Genomic DNA, 14,231 nt, shown 5'->3' on the forward strand with positions numbered 1-14,231 from the left:
AACTGCTTTGAGAATGCTTTCAGTGTGATTAGAAGTCCAGCCCTGAAGGAAGCTGTGAGGGAATTAGTTCTGTGTACAGGTCGTGCTGTACTTTCAGCTTCTGTCTCACAACTGTGGAATGCAGTCATTAAAACACACACACACACACACACACACACACACACACACACACACACATTATCCTGCTAACCACGGGCTCTTGGATGGAATTAGGCAGAAATCCCAGTGGAAGAAAACTGAGCTGATTAAATGTTGCTTTCCTAATTGAGAGAGCCAGGCTAATTTGCAATGAATCCCAGACCTTTTTTTCTGTGTTTCATGGGAGGAAGCTATTAATAAACTTTGTTATGTTTAATTATAAGTTTGGATTAGAAGAGCAGGTTCGTATCACCAGGATGCTTCTGAGAAGGGTCCTAAAGAGGTCTGTTGTACTGGAACATTTATTGTTCCCCATGTAACTGTTTTCTGTTTGACTATCCATAAATAAATAGATCCTTTTTTAATGCATTAAATAAATAGAAACCTATGCACACCCAGTAAACAGTGCTGAGCCCTTTTGCTTTTGCTGTAATTATGTTCCTGTGGCGCCATCTGCAGGTAGTGCTTTGACATTTCGTCTGGAATGAACTCATTGATACTTGCTGACTGTGCGTCTGCATCTTTTACTATAATGGCTGAAACAATAACGTTTCATATTTCACTATGTAAGGTCTTTTCACCTGTTATTCCTCAAACCTGTGTGTCTGTGGTTGCAGCCATGTCCTCTCACTTCTGATCCACTTACCGTGTGTTCATAATCCTCTGTCACAGAGAGCTTAAACGATCCAGTGACTAAAATGGCAATGGGGTGGTTCTGATGTAACTCCACTCTTACCCACAAACACATTTAGTCTGATACAGTTTCCCTTATTTGGGAAGACGGGAGACGTACAGGAGTCTGTTCTTCCACGATGGTTCCTCCTCTTTCTTGGGTTTCTGCCCCCTGAGGTACCAGAGCAGAGTCACAAATTCTTTGGCACTCTTTGGTAATATTGTAGAAAATGTTAAACTTAATCATCATCTTGGCCTCCTCTGACAACCTGTTTGCTGTTGTCTGCTGCTGAAAGGCAGTGGGGAGAGGGGAGACTTGGGCAGTGCATTTATAGCAGCATATAATGTGTTTCTGGATACACTGCTGCTTTTTCAGCATTCAAATATTGATGGCTCCGTGTCAGAGCTGGCTATGAATTTAAGACGGATCAGGCCTTAACAAAAAAGTTATCAATAGTTCTTTTCAGGCTGCTCACTGGGGCTCACTGATCATCACTGATTTCTACAATCTATTCGATTCCGGTTCACAAGGTCCCGGTTCGATTCAATTCAACTTAGCCTCAGACAGTCAGAAATATTATAATTCTGAACATTTATCAGTACTGATACATGTGAGACTTCATCAGCATTGTGAACATCACAGCAGAGACCTTTGTGTGAAAGTAACTGAGAATAAAACACAGAAAAACATGAAGGAGATTTTCCTGGTCTGGCTCTTTGTGGCAGATAACCATAAAAATATTCTGCAGTTTTGCATCATTTTAAAATGTTTAAATTTCTTCAGTATTGAACAGCAGAAATGAGCCTTTCTTGTCCGAGGTCATTTAAATGAAAAAAAGCAGACAGCGCTGTGAACAACAGTAGACTGATGGGTAATAAGCGAATGAATAATGCTGAAAAGAGAAATTTGAGATGGGAAACTGTTCTTGAAGTACACACAGAGCTGTGCAGGAAGTGTGATTTTTATCGTGGTGGAAGCAAAATAGTAAAAGTCAGAGGGAATTCATATTTATCAAATGTGAAGCGTAGTTTGCTGCTTCTTTTGCTGCTGGTTCAGTGAATTTTGGTCGGAGAGAGACAAAACCTGCAGCTTCAGAATCGAGCGCAAAAAAGATGTAAACACAAAGCGCAGACCCAACGCATCAGAATCAGTGAGCTGTCGGCTTTCAGCCCCGATGGCGCGTCCGTGTACGGGTGGTCGGGTGAGACAGCTGAGAAAGACAAAGCTAATTCTGATGCGTCAGGTCCGCTTTGTGTTCACGTCTCTGTGCAGAATCCGTGTACCTGCTCTCAATATGAACATCTGCATGGAGCCATTCGGTACATGAAGAGAGGTAGGAAGTCCTCTTCCTTTTTTTGGGTGGAACAGCTAGGCCCCTCCAGTTCTCAACTGCATCCCCATCAGCCGGAAGAATGTTTGTGGCAGCATCAGATCCCACAAACGGGTGAGCATCCATTTTTATTTTGTCTTCTGCATTGTGAGTCAACATGGATCCAGAATTGGCATCTGTGACTTTCAGTGATCCCACTGTTGCCTCATCTTTGACCTTTTCTTTTGCAGAACAAATCCGCATATTTCCCTCGATGAAGGAAAGATGACGAGCAATGAAGCGATCGACTCGAAGAGGCAAGTTGTCATGTTTGAAAAGGCCGTGTTTTATGTTTTTGAACTCAGCTTCAACAGTGGCTGAAAGGTACCATCTGTGCAGTCTGCAGTTCTGTTGAAGAAAGATGTTGAATCTATTTAATTATTCTTGAAAAATAATTTATTTCTGTGCATTTTTTTCCCACATTGCATCAAATTAAAGTTGATTACGTTGATTAAGCATCATGTGTCAGTGCGCTACAACGTAGCTGCCATCACCAGTGTGTGAATGGGTGGATGACTGGATATGTAAAGCGCTTTGGGGTCCTGAGGGACTAGTAAAGCGCTATACAAATACAGGCCATTTACCATTTATCATGGGGTGGGGGTGGTTCCCTATTTTTTTTCCTGAGAGTTTGCAACCCTATTGGTTAGGTTGCTTAATATTTCTGCTAAGTACTCTTTAAAATACTAGAAATATTTTGGGTGCAGTGTATTTTTTGCATACAGGTATAACAGAATAGCTTTAGTATTGTTGTTGTTGTTGTTTTTTTAACTTGAGTATTAACTTGTACAAAAAGCAGCAAGATATTAAAAAACAGTTTTATTGATTACAGTTTTTGCCCGTTGCTTGAACACTATAAACCCATGCTTAGACTAAAGTAACACAACTTGAAGCTTTTGTTACCATACCTCAAACACATGTACCCATACCTTAAACAAAAGCGCTGCTTTGCACCCTAGTTGCAATTATGCAACACACTTACTCCTTTATGCAACACACATGGTCCTGCATACTACACTCTATTTCATACATAAGACACTTCGTTCACAAAATGAAATTTCAGGGTGCCATTTGGAAAACACATGTATCCAAAATACAAAACACATCGGGTAATTGCAACCACTCAAATATACAACTGAAGGCACGTACTTGCAAAACCGAACACCAATTAGCCAACTACAAAAAGCCCTCAGCGTAGCCAATTCAAGAACTTTGCAAGCATGGATGGAGGGAGAGCAAGAGGAAGAGGAGGAGGAGGAGGTCGAAGAGGCCATGCACAGACCCATATTTCTGATGATATAAGAGCAACTTTGGTGTCATCAACCATGGCCTGACTATGAGGGAAGCTGGGCAGAGAGTCCACCCACATCTAAGCCGCTTCACAGTGGCATCTGTAATACAGTTTTTGCCCGTTGCTTGAACACTATAAACCCATGCTTAGACTAAAGTAACACAAGTTGAAGCTTTTGTTACCATACCTCAAACACATGTACCCCTACCTTAAACAAAAGCGCTGCTTTGCACTCTGGTTGCAATTATGCAACACACCTACTCCTTTATGCAACACACATGGTCCTGCATGCTACACTCCATTTCATACATAAGACACTTCGCTCACAAAATGAAATTTCAGGGTGCCATTCGGAAAACACATGTATCCAAAATACAAAACACATCGGGTAATTGCAACCACTCAAATACACACCTGAAGGCACTTACTTGCAAAACCGAACACCAATTAGCCAACTACAAAAAGCCCTCAGCGTAGCCATTTCAAGAACTTTGCAAGCATGGATGGAGGGAGAGCAAGAGGAAGAGGAAGAGGTAGAGGAGGAGGAGGAAGAGGAGGAGGAGGCCGAAGAGGCCATGCACGGACCCATATTTCTGATGATATAAGAGCAACTTTGGTGGACCATGTCATCAACCATGGCCTGACTATGAGGGAAGCTGGGCAGAGAGTCCACCCACATCTAAGCCGCTTCACAGTGGCATCTGTAATACGAACATTCAGACTAGAAAACAGGTCTGTCTTCACCTCCATACCTTCTGCTCTACTCAGATGGTTTCATAGCACTGTTCTACAGTATATCACATTACCATATCAAGTGTACGGGGTGCTAATGCTCCTTTTGCAGCCAAAGTGGCTGATTCCTTATATTGAAGTACAGTGTTGTACAGTGGATGACACAGTACATACAGTAAAGTACTGTAAGAAAAATAAGCAAACCGATGACAATATGTGGTTGTATTTCTCCAGAATGACTCGAAGACCTTCTGGGGGAGGACGGCAACGCCTGTTCACACAACAGCAGGAACTTCCCGTTGTGGACCTAGTGAGGGCAGACAATGCCATCCGTCTCCACCAGCTACGACGGAAAATACTTGCAGACAGGCGAGTGTTCAGCAACATAGACCATGTGAGCATCACCACCATCAGACGCATCTTGGGTAAACACAGCATCACCATGAAGCAGCTCTACAGAGTCCCATTCGAGAGGAACAGTGACAGGGTCAAAGGACTTCGAGCTGAATATGTACGGGTACGTGTAACTGTCCCTTACATTTACAATAGAGTATTGGTGAAGTCCAGTAGCAGCTGAATATGTACCATATCAGTACCACATGGATCCATCCTGAGAGCTACACAGGTACCTGTGTGATGGGGTGAGGGTGCTGCATGTGTAGCACTGTAGTACAGGGACATGTTCCCCTTTTTTCCAGAGAATCTTGGCCATGGATGGAGCTGCACAGCCTCATGAATACATTTTCATTGATGAAGCTGGATTCGACCTGAGCAAAACAAGACGACGGGGTCGTAATGTAATTGGCCAAAGGGCAATTGGGGCAGCGCGGGGGAAATATCACATTGTGTGCCGCCATATGCCTTCGAGGGCTTCTGCACCATCATGCAATACTAGGTCCATACAATAGCCAACACATACTCACATTTCTAGATGCTCTCCATGATATAGTTGTACAGAACAGACCAGATCAGCCCAGGTTTGTGGTGATATGGGATAATGTCAGTTTCCATCGGCTGCTCTGGTCCAGGCCTGGTTCTCCAACCACAATCAATTTGAAGTGGTATACTTGCCCCCTTACTCACCATTTTTGAACCCTATAGAGGAATTTTTTTCGGCTTGGAGATGGCGAGTATATGACCGCCAACCACATGCCCGCATGCCTCTTCTGCAGGCAATGGAACAGGCCTGCGGCGACATTCAGGTGACAGCAATCCATGGATGGTTTCGACATGCAAGAGGATATTTTCCCCGGTGCCTAGCGGGAGAGGACATTGCTTGCGATGTTGATGAGGTCCTGTGGCCAGACCCCAACAGACGGCGGGATCCATGAGCCCACTTATGCACAATTGTCATGGTTTTTTGTGTTTACAGTATAGTGTTTTTTCTATTGCAGTATTATTGTGTTGTTGTTGTTTTTTGCTTTATCTGAATTCATGGTACTGCAATGTACAATATTGAGTAGGTCTATTTGCGTTTTTGGTTGTTTGAAAATGTGTCTCCTGTAAATGTGCCTTCTGAATAAACAATGGGAATCAAGGACTGCAGTGTTTTATGTGAAGAAGACTAGTGTGTTCCCCCTGATCTGTAAGTGTTTGCATATGATGCAAGTATGTGTCATTTTGTCAACAGAGTTACATTTTGACAGAGGAATGTTAGGTTTTGATAGCAGAGTTTAGGTTTTGGGAGTAGAGTTTCAATTTGGCACAGATGTGAATGGTATACAGTGGGGCAAAAAAGTATTTAGCCAGCCACCGATTGTGCAAGTTCCCCCACTTAAAATGATGACAGAGGTCAGTAATTTGCACCAGAGGTACACTTCAACTGTGAGAGACAGAATGTGAAAAAAAAATCCATGAATCCACATGGTAGGATTTGTAAAGAATTTATTGGTAAATCAGGGTGGAAAATAAGTATTTGGTCACCTCAAACATGGAAAATCTCTGGCTCTCACAGACCTGTAACGTCTTCTGTAAGATGCTTTTCTGTCCCCCACTCGTTACCTGTATGAATGGCACCTGTTTGAACTCATCATCTGTATAAAAGACACCTGTCCACAGCCTCAAACAGTCAGACTCCAAACTCCGCCATGGCCAAGACCAAAGAGCTTTCGAAGGACACCAGGAAAAGTATTGTAGACCTGCACCAGACTGGGAAGAGTGAATCTACAATAGGCAAGCAGCTTGGTGTGAAAAAATCAACTGTGGGAGCAATCATCAGAAAATGGAAGACATACAAGACCACTGATAATCTCCCTCGATCTGGGGCTCCACGCAAGATCTCATCCCGTGGGGTCAAAATGATCATGAGAACGGTGAGCAAAGATCCCAGAACCACACGGGGGGACCTGGTGAATGACCTGCAGAGAGCTGGGACCAAAGTAACAAAGGTCACCATCAGTAACACACTACAACGGCAGGGAATCAAATCCCGCAGTGCCAGACGTGTTCTGCTGCTGAAGCCAGTGCATGTCCAGGCCCGTCTGAAGTTTGCCAGAGAGCACATGGATGATACAGCAGAGGATTGGGAGAATGTCATGTGGTCAGATGAAACCAAAGTAGAACTTTTTGGTATAAACTCAACTCGTCGTGTTTGGAGGAAGAAGAATACTGAGTTGCATCCCAAGAACACCATACCTACTGTGAAGCATGGGGGTGGAAACATCATGCTATGGGGCTGTTTTTCTGCCAAGGGGACAGGACGACTGATCCGTGTTAAGGACAGAATGAATGGGGCCATGTATCGTGAGATTTTGAGCCAAAACCTCCTTCCATCAGTGAGAACTTTGAAGATGAAACGAGGCTGGGTCTTCCAACATGACAATGATCCAAAACCTGCCAGCTCCATAGCAGACCGGGAGGTCGAGGGTCACTAGAGCTGCCGAGAACAGCGGACTCCTGACAGGGGCGGATCTAGAAGGGTGGCATGGGGTGGCAAGTGCCACCCTAAAATGATCCCTTGCCACCCCAAGTGCCACCCCAGTTTTGCATATGACAGTGTTGGTTATTAAAATAAGATAGCATTAACAGTAGGTATGGTGTTCTTGGGATGCAACTCAGTATTCTTCTTCCTCCAAACACGACGAGTTGAGTTTATACCAAAAAGTTCTACTTTGGTTTCATCTGACCACATGACATTCTCCCAATCCTCTGCTGTATCATCCATGTGCTCTCTGGCAAACTTCAGACGGGCCTGGACATGCACTGGCTTCAGCAGCGGAACACGTCTGGCACTGCGGGATTTGATTCCCTGCCGTTGTAGTGTGTTACTGATGGTGACCTTTGTTACTTTGGTCCCAGCTCTCTGCAGGTCATTCACCAGGTCCCCCCGTGTGGTTCTGGGATCTTTGCTCACCGTTCTCATGATCATTTTGACCCCACGGGATGAGATCTTGCGTGGAGCCCCAGATCGAGGGAGATTATCAGTGGTCTTGTATGTCTTCCATTTTCTGATGATTGCTCCCACAATTGATTTTTTCACACCAAGCTGCTTGCCTATTGTAGATTCACTCTTCCCAGTCTGGTGCAGGTCTACAATACTTTTCCTGGTGTCCTTCGAAAGCTCTTTGGTCTTGGCCATGGCGGAGTTTGGAGTCTGACTGTTTGAGGCTGTGGACAGGTGTCTTTTATACAGATGATGAGTTTAAACAGGTGCCATTCATACAGGTAACGAGTGGGGGACAGAAAAGCTTCTTACAGAAGACGTTACAGGTCTGTGAGAGCCAGAGATTTTCCTTGTTTGAGGTGACCAAATACTTATTTTCCACCCTGATTTACCAATAAATTCTTTACAAATCCTACCATGTGGATTCATGGATTTTTCTTTCACATTCTGTCTCTCACAGTTGAAGTGTACCTCTGGTGCAAATTACTGACCTCTGTCATCATTTTAAGTGGGGGAACTTGCACAATTGGTGGCTCACTAAATACTTTTTTGCCCCACTGTATACAGCCAGGAGCAACCCCTCCCCCAAGTTCTCCACCAATCTACACTTTCATATTTTGTGGAATTTTTGTTTTTAAGATGGAGCTATTGAATTTGTGAGTTTATTAAATTGAGTCTGAGTATTTAACCCATGTACTGTACAGCACTTTAGTCCAGTGTGCTACATGTTTTAAAGTGCTTTAGGCTACGTTCACTCTGCAGGTCTTAATGCTCAATTCCGATTTTTTGATCAAATCCGATTTTTTTGTCTGCTCGTTCACACTACAAATAAAATGCGACAGCAAACGCGCTCTAGTGTGAACGCTCAAAGCGGCCGCATGCGCAAAAGAAGACGTCACACACAACGCGCTCTGTTTAGACCCAGAGCAAACAGTATTGTTTGATAGATGGCCCTTAATATAAAGACTTTACGTTTCCCAATTTTTGCTTTAAGTTATTTTGTTATTTACATAATAATGTAACTAACCTAATAATGATCCTTATTGCTGTTTTAGAGGAGCGGTGCTTCAAAGGATAGTTGCAGATTTCTGTCAGAATCTGCAGATTATACAGTACAAATAAAATGTTCACGTTTCTCCAACATTGTCTTCCCAACAGTTTCACTGATATCTACACGGGAAGCGTTCGCGATGTCTTCTCTGGCGCTGATAATTGGTGTCTGTCTTTTGTCGGTGACGTAAAAGACGGATTTAATGCGACCTGACCGTTCAAACAGCAGTCGCTTTCTAAAACATCGGATATGTATCGGATTCAGTACGACATACGAAAGTGACCCAGATCGGATTTGAAAATATCGGATTTGTGCCGTTCACACTGTCATAGCAAGATCGGATATGGGTCGCATAGGGTCAGAAAAGTCGGATTTGATGCGCTTTCGCCTGCAGTGTGAACGTAGCCTTAGAAACTTTTTTCTTGGGCATTTTTGAAAATGTTTAACATTGAAAAAAAATCCTTTTGATCCAGTTAGCTATATCATGTATTAACTCAGTAACTAAAACCTCAGTATTTTAAATGTAAGCTTACCTTGTTCAGAAATCAGATGAACGCTGTTCTAAGAATCCTTCAGACACAGTAATGCCAAATAATATTTTTTCTGCCAGAAAATGTGTATTTGATGCAAAAGACTGCTAGCTTGTTCGTTTCTCAAAAAGTGTTCATGGGAGTGTAAAAAGTTTTTTTAATCCACTCTGAAAAAAATAAATACTCAAGCATTTGCATCGTGGTTTTATGAACAAAAAGTGAGTAAAGAAATTGAAGTTAAAAAAAAATACACTCATTACAAATTTAGCTGATTAAATACAACAAGAGGGTTTTTTTAACAGAACTTTATTGAACAAGTGAACACACAAAGTGAAAGGTCATATGAAAAAGACATTTTTCAGCAGTAAACCATAACAGGATATCTCAAATCATAGCAGCATAAACGCTAATTTTACCTGCACAAATCAGCACAAACGTAGCACTAAAAAAGTAGACCATTTTGGTTTGTTTTGGAGCAGTCTGGGGGGATGGTGACCTTTGAATGACCTATAAAATAATGTTTAATATCTCGGAAACCGTAGCAGCACAAACGCTAATTTTACCTGCACAAATCTGCACAAACGTAGCACTAACTGCTATTTGCCTTTACGTTTCAAGTGGGTGGGGGGTCAGCTTCACTCTGCTGGAGGGAGAGAGAGCCAGGGACAACAACGTCACATTAGAAAGGTATAGTAATCATCCACAACTATTTACAGTTGCAGATGATAAAGGATTCAGAAAGTTTATTCATGCAGGCCCATCTGACAAAATATGCATCTTCTTTTTGTTTTCATATTTTAATTTATATTTAATTGTGTTGTGGTTTGCAGTGTTTTGTGTTGTTTAAGTTGAACTGTGACTAGTTGGTTTTTGTATTATATGATTTATTTATTACATTTTATGTGGAGTGAATAAATACAAGTATATTTACGGTAGCCCCTAGAGACAAAGCATGTACAAACCCAGAAGCACGTACAAACTCCAAAACACGTAAAAACTCCAAAACACGTAAAAACTCTAAAACACGTAAAAACTCCGAAACACGTACAAAACACAACAGAAGTGCTCCAGGATGCTAGGGCGCAGTGTTGAGCTTTTGTTACCTAGTGGCTACACAAGCCAGCAAGTACCAACGATCGGATTTAGTGTGTGGTAGTAACAGGTAAATGAAAATGTTTTTGAATTATTTGAATATATATGAGTGCTTGTGTATAAATACACAAACACATATGCTTTCAATTGTGTAATTTAAGTGTCTAGGTAGCTCTGTTTTGGAAGTTCAGTTAACGCTAGAAATGTGTTTTGGAATTTTTACGTCCTTTTTGGAGTTTGTACGTGCTTTGTCTGTAGGGGCCACCGCATATATTATATATAAACATATATAAATAAAAAGGCCCTGGGGACTTTTTGTGGCTTTCTTTTTCCGGTTACAAGCCATTTGCACTGTGTTGAATGGAATATAGCCAAATTTTACAAAAAAAAAGTTTGGTATAATTTTATTTCAAAATTTAAGTCTGACTTCCTTAAATTAGCTTCAGTGGCTAAGCTAATAATGCACATCCTCTTAAGGCCCTAGTGGCCCATTTGTGCCCCATTGAAACCCATTATAAACGCTATTTTTCACTGCCCAATCATTACCATCAAGTTAAATGTCATCTTTTCACTTTCACTGTGACTTTCAAGCAGGGGTCTTAGAATTGTAATTCTTTTTTATTTGTCCACCAGGTGGCGCCCTTGTTTCACATTTGACACCTGCTGGAAAATACAACATTTACAGCTGGAAAATCCCACATTTACCACAGTGTCTTTATGCTCAAATGATGAGTTTGGGTCACTATCAATGTGGGTGTGTCTTAAAATAAAATAAAGGAGTGTGTGTCTAACCTCAGAATCAAAGAGTGTGTGTCTAATTTCAAACGTTTTTTCTCCTTTTGAAGTCCACACTGCAATGCAAACAAATCAAATATAAAACTAATACCAAAGCCAAATTAGACTTGTTTTGTCTGCAAGCTCAGGTTGTTTATGCAGCTGCACTAAAGCCGTGGTTATAAGAATGAGCAGTAGCGCGGGAGTAGTCTTTTTCACAATGGCAAGACGGTACAACACGGAGGAAGCGTTGCAAATGATCCTGGACCCCGAGTGCGAGGATAGCGCCTCATCATCCACCGAGGATTCGGGGGATGACGCGGAGATTTCTTCGGAGGAGGAAACGGAGGAGCTGGAGTCCGGTTCCGACTCATATGGATCAGAGTCTGAAAATGAGAGCGGAGAGATGGAGGAAGAATCAGCAGGGTGGATTTCCAAAAATGGAACAAAGTGTTCTCCGACAAACGCTGAGACGCTCCGCTACGTTCCAGCGGCCACGGGACACACCGGACCTACTTTTCATGCCACCGCCGGGATCAGTGACCCACAATCCAGTTTTTCTCTTTTTGTCACCGATGAAATTATCCTGCATATCGTCTCAATGACCAATATCCAGGGGAGACGTACTATCGCTGACTGGAAAGATGTGGACAGCGATGAACTGCGTGCGTATGTGGGGCTACTAATTCTGGCTGGTGTTTACCGTTCCCGAAACGAATCAACACTCAGTCTCTGGAGTGAGAAATCCGGCCGGGTGGGTTTCGGGCTACCATGTCCGAGAAAAGGTTTCACTACATCAGCAGCGCTCTCCGATTCGATGACAAACTTCCGAGACCAAGACACCGTGATGACAAACTGGGTCCATTTCGCAAAATCTGGGATATGTGGACCCATCGCCTCCAGATGATGTTCTGCCCAAACAGGGAAATTTGTGTGGATGAACAACTTATTCCTTTCAAAGGGAGGTGCGCCTTCATGCAGTATGTGCCCAAAAAGCCAGCAAAGTATGGTCTGAAGGTATGGGCGGTCTGCGACGTAGAGACGTCTTATGCCTGGAGACTGCAGCTCTACACGGGCAAAGCAGTCGGTGGGAGCGAGATCAACCAGGGGATGCGAGTGGTTCTGGAGCTGACAGAGGGGCTCCAGGGACACAGCGTCACGTGTGACAATTTTTTTACTTCCTTCCCTCTGTCAGAGGAGCTGCTCAGGCGAAAAAATACCCTGGTTGGCACCATTAGGAAGAACAAGCCCGAGCTTCCGCCACAACTGCTGCAGACAAGGGGGAGAGGAGTGTTTTCCGTCTTTGCTTTCACTACAACGCACACGGCCGTGTCATATGTCCCCCGCTGCGGCAGAAATGTCCTCCTGTTGAGCTCCAAACACCGCACTCCAGGAGTATGCGACGACCCGAAGAGAAAGCCCCACATAATAAAGGATTATAACAAATCTAAGGGAGGTGTGGACAAACTCGATCAGGTAGGTGTCATTACGCATCAGTTGCGCACGAATTTATTCATTCTTGCTCATATATTCTTGTGTAAAATATACGTAGGTTTAATGTTTTTTGTGTGTGTGTTTTGTTTTTTTATTAGGCTGTTGCCACCTACACCTGTAGAAGGCGAACGAGGCGGTGGCCGTTAGCCCTTTTCCACCACCTGATCGACATTTCGCTCTATAATGGTTACGTCCTGTGGACCGCGGTTGACCCAGCCTGGCAGCAAAGCAAAGCTTACAGAAGGAGGCTCTACATCGAGGAGGTTGGAGAAACCTTAGTTCAACCGCATATTGCCAAGAGAGAGCGACTTCCCCGCTCTTCCCATTTGTGAAAAATGCGCAGGGTGCTGCTGCTGCTGCTGCAGGTCCCTCTCCAGGCCCCTCTGCAGCCATCAAATCTAAGGTGAGGAAGCGATGTGACCTTTGCGCAGGAAAAAGGAGGGTCTTTACCACCTGCTGCAAATGTGGGAAGGCCACATGCAAGGACCACAGCCTGACCATCTGCAGCAACTGCTCCACCTGAGCAGGACTGCCCCCCCCAGCCCCCATCTCTCACTCTTTATCTCTTTCTCATATCTCTCATACCTTTCCCCATTCCAAACAGTATATGTTCATTGTTCTAAAGTTCTAAAAATAAATGTTTTGTGGTTCAAAGTGATCTTGTATTTTTATTTTCATATATTTTTTTTTTTATTTTAGAACACAACAAGGTAATAGTATTTAGTGGTAATAAGCAATAAGTAAATAATAAGTGCTAATAAGCAGTTAACATAATCAAAAAGTGAAAACATGATCACCATTATATTACATTTACTGTGCTCCTAGAAAAAATAGTAATTGATCAGAATGAATGTTGGTGCCAATCTTTGGTCCATCTAAAGGCCTAATTATAATAACAAACGAATATTACTTCAAATGTTTTTTATGGAAAATATTTAGTTTCTTTGTTTTTTGGGGCTAAAAAAACAGTGCGCTCATGTAATAAAACTGTGATTTAGAGGGTTAAAACAACGAAAATATAATTAAAAATTTATATGAATATTTCAGGGAGAAGTAGTTTTAAAAGACTGACCAATTTAAAGTGGAAAAAAATATGAATATATAATATTTTTATTGCACTTTTTGGGGCGTGGCCGTTTTGGTCCCTTAGAGCCTTTAAAGGGTGCATTTTTTTAGGGCCTAACAACCGAAAGAGCCGGAAATTCTATCACTAGTAAACTGCCATTAAACAAAACAGAAGAAGAAGAAAACCCCTGCACATGCACGGTACGGATCGGGTAGACCCGATTTGTACGGTCCGACTTTGCACATGCGCAGTAAGGATCGGGAGTCCTGATCCGTAACTATCTTTTTATTTTTCGTTTTTGTCTACATTATATTGAAATGTTTCATTATTGGAAACATTTTAAGACATATTTATTATTCTTAAAATCTTAACAGATACTCTGACCTGTAACTATTGTAAAATGCTTCGAGTGGAAGCAGTGGCCTTTTGGCAGAGGTGGGACCAAGTCATTGTTTTGCAAGTCTCAAGTAAGTCTCAAGTCTTTATCCTCAAGTCTCAAGTCAAGTCTCAAGTAATGTCAGGCAAGTCAGAGTCGAGTCTCAAGTCACTGGTGTAAAAGTCCGAGTAAAGTCACAAGTCTGAAACTTTGAATTTCAAGTCCTTTCGAGTCTTGCAGTTATGCTAAATGTAAATATTAGA

General features: G+C 42.6%; 1 long non-coding RNA gene across 1 annotated transcript; it reads left to right on the forward strand.

Moving 5' to 3' along the window:
- Positions 1-3,719: 3,719 nt before the first annotated feature.
- On the forward strand, positions 3,720-5,740 carry LOC145421507 (uncharacterized). The gene is made up of 2 exons (XR_013902886.1): positions 3,720-4,720; positions 4,902-5,740. It is a non-coding gene; the product is annotated as an uncharacterized LOC145421507 (long non-coding RNA).
- Positions 5,741-14,231: the final 8,491 nt, after the last annotated feature.

Source organism: Astatotilapia calliptera, chromosome 17, assembly GCF_964374335.1.
Source record: "Astatotilapia calliptera chromosome 17, fAstCal68.1, whole genome shotgun sequence".
Lineage (NCBI taxonomy): Eukaryota > Metazoa > Chordata > Actinopteri > Cichliformes > Cichlidae > Astatotilapia > Astatotilapia calliptera.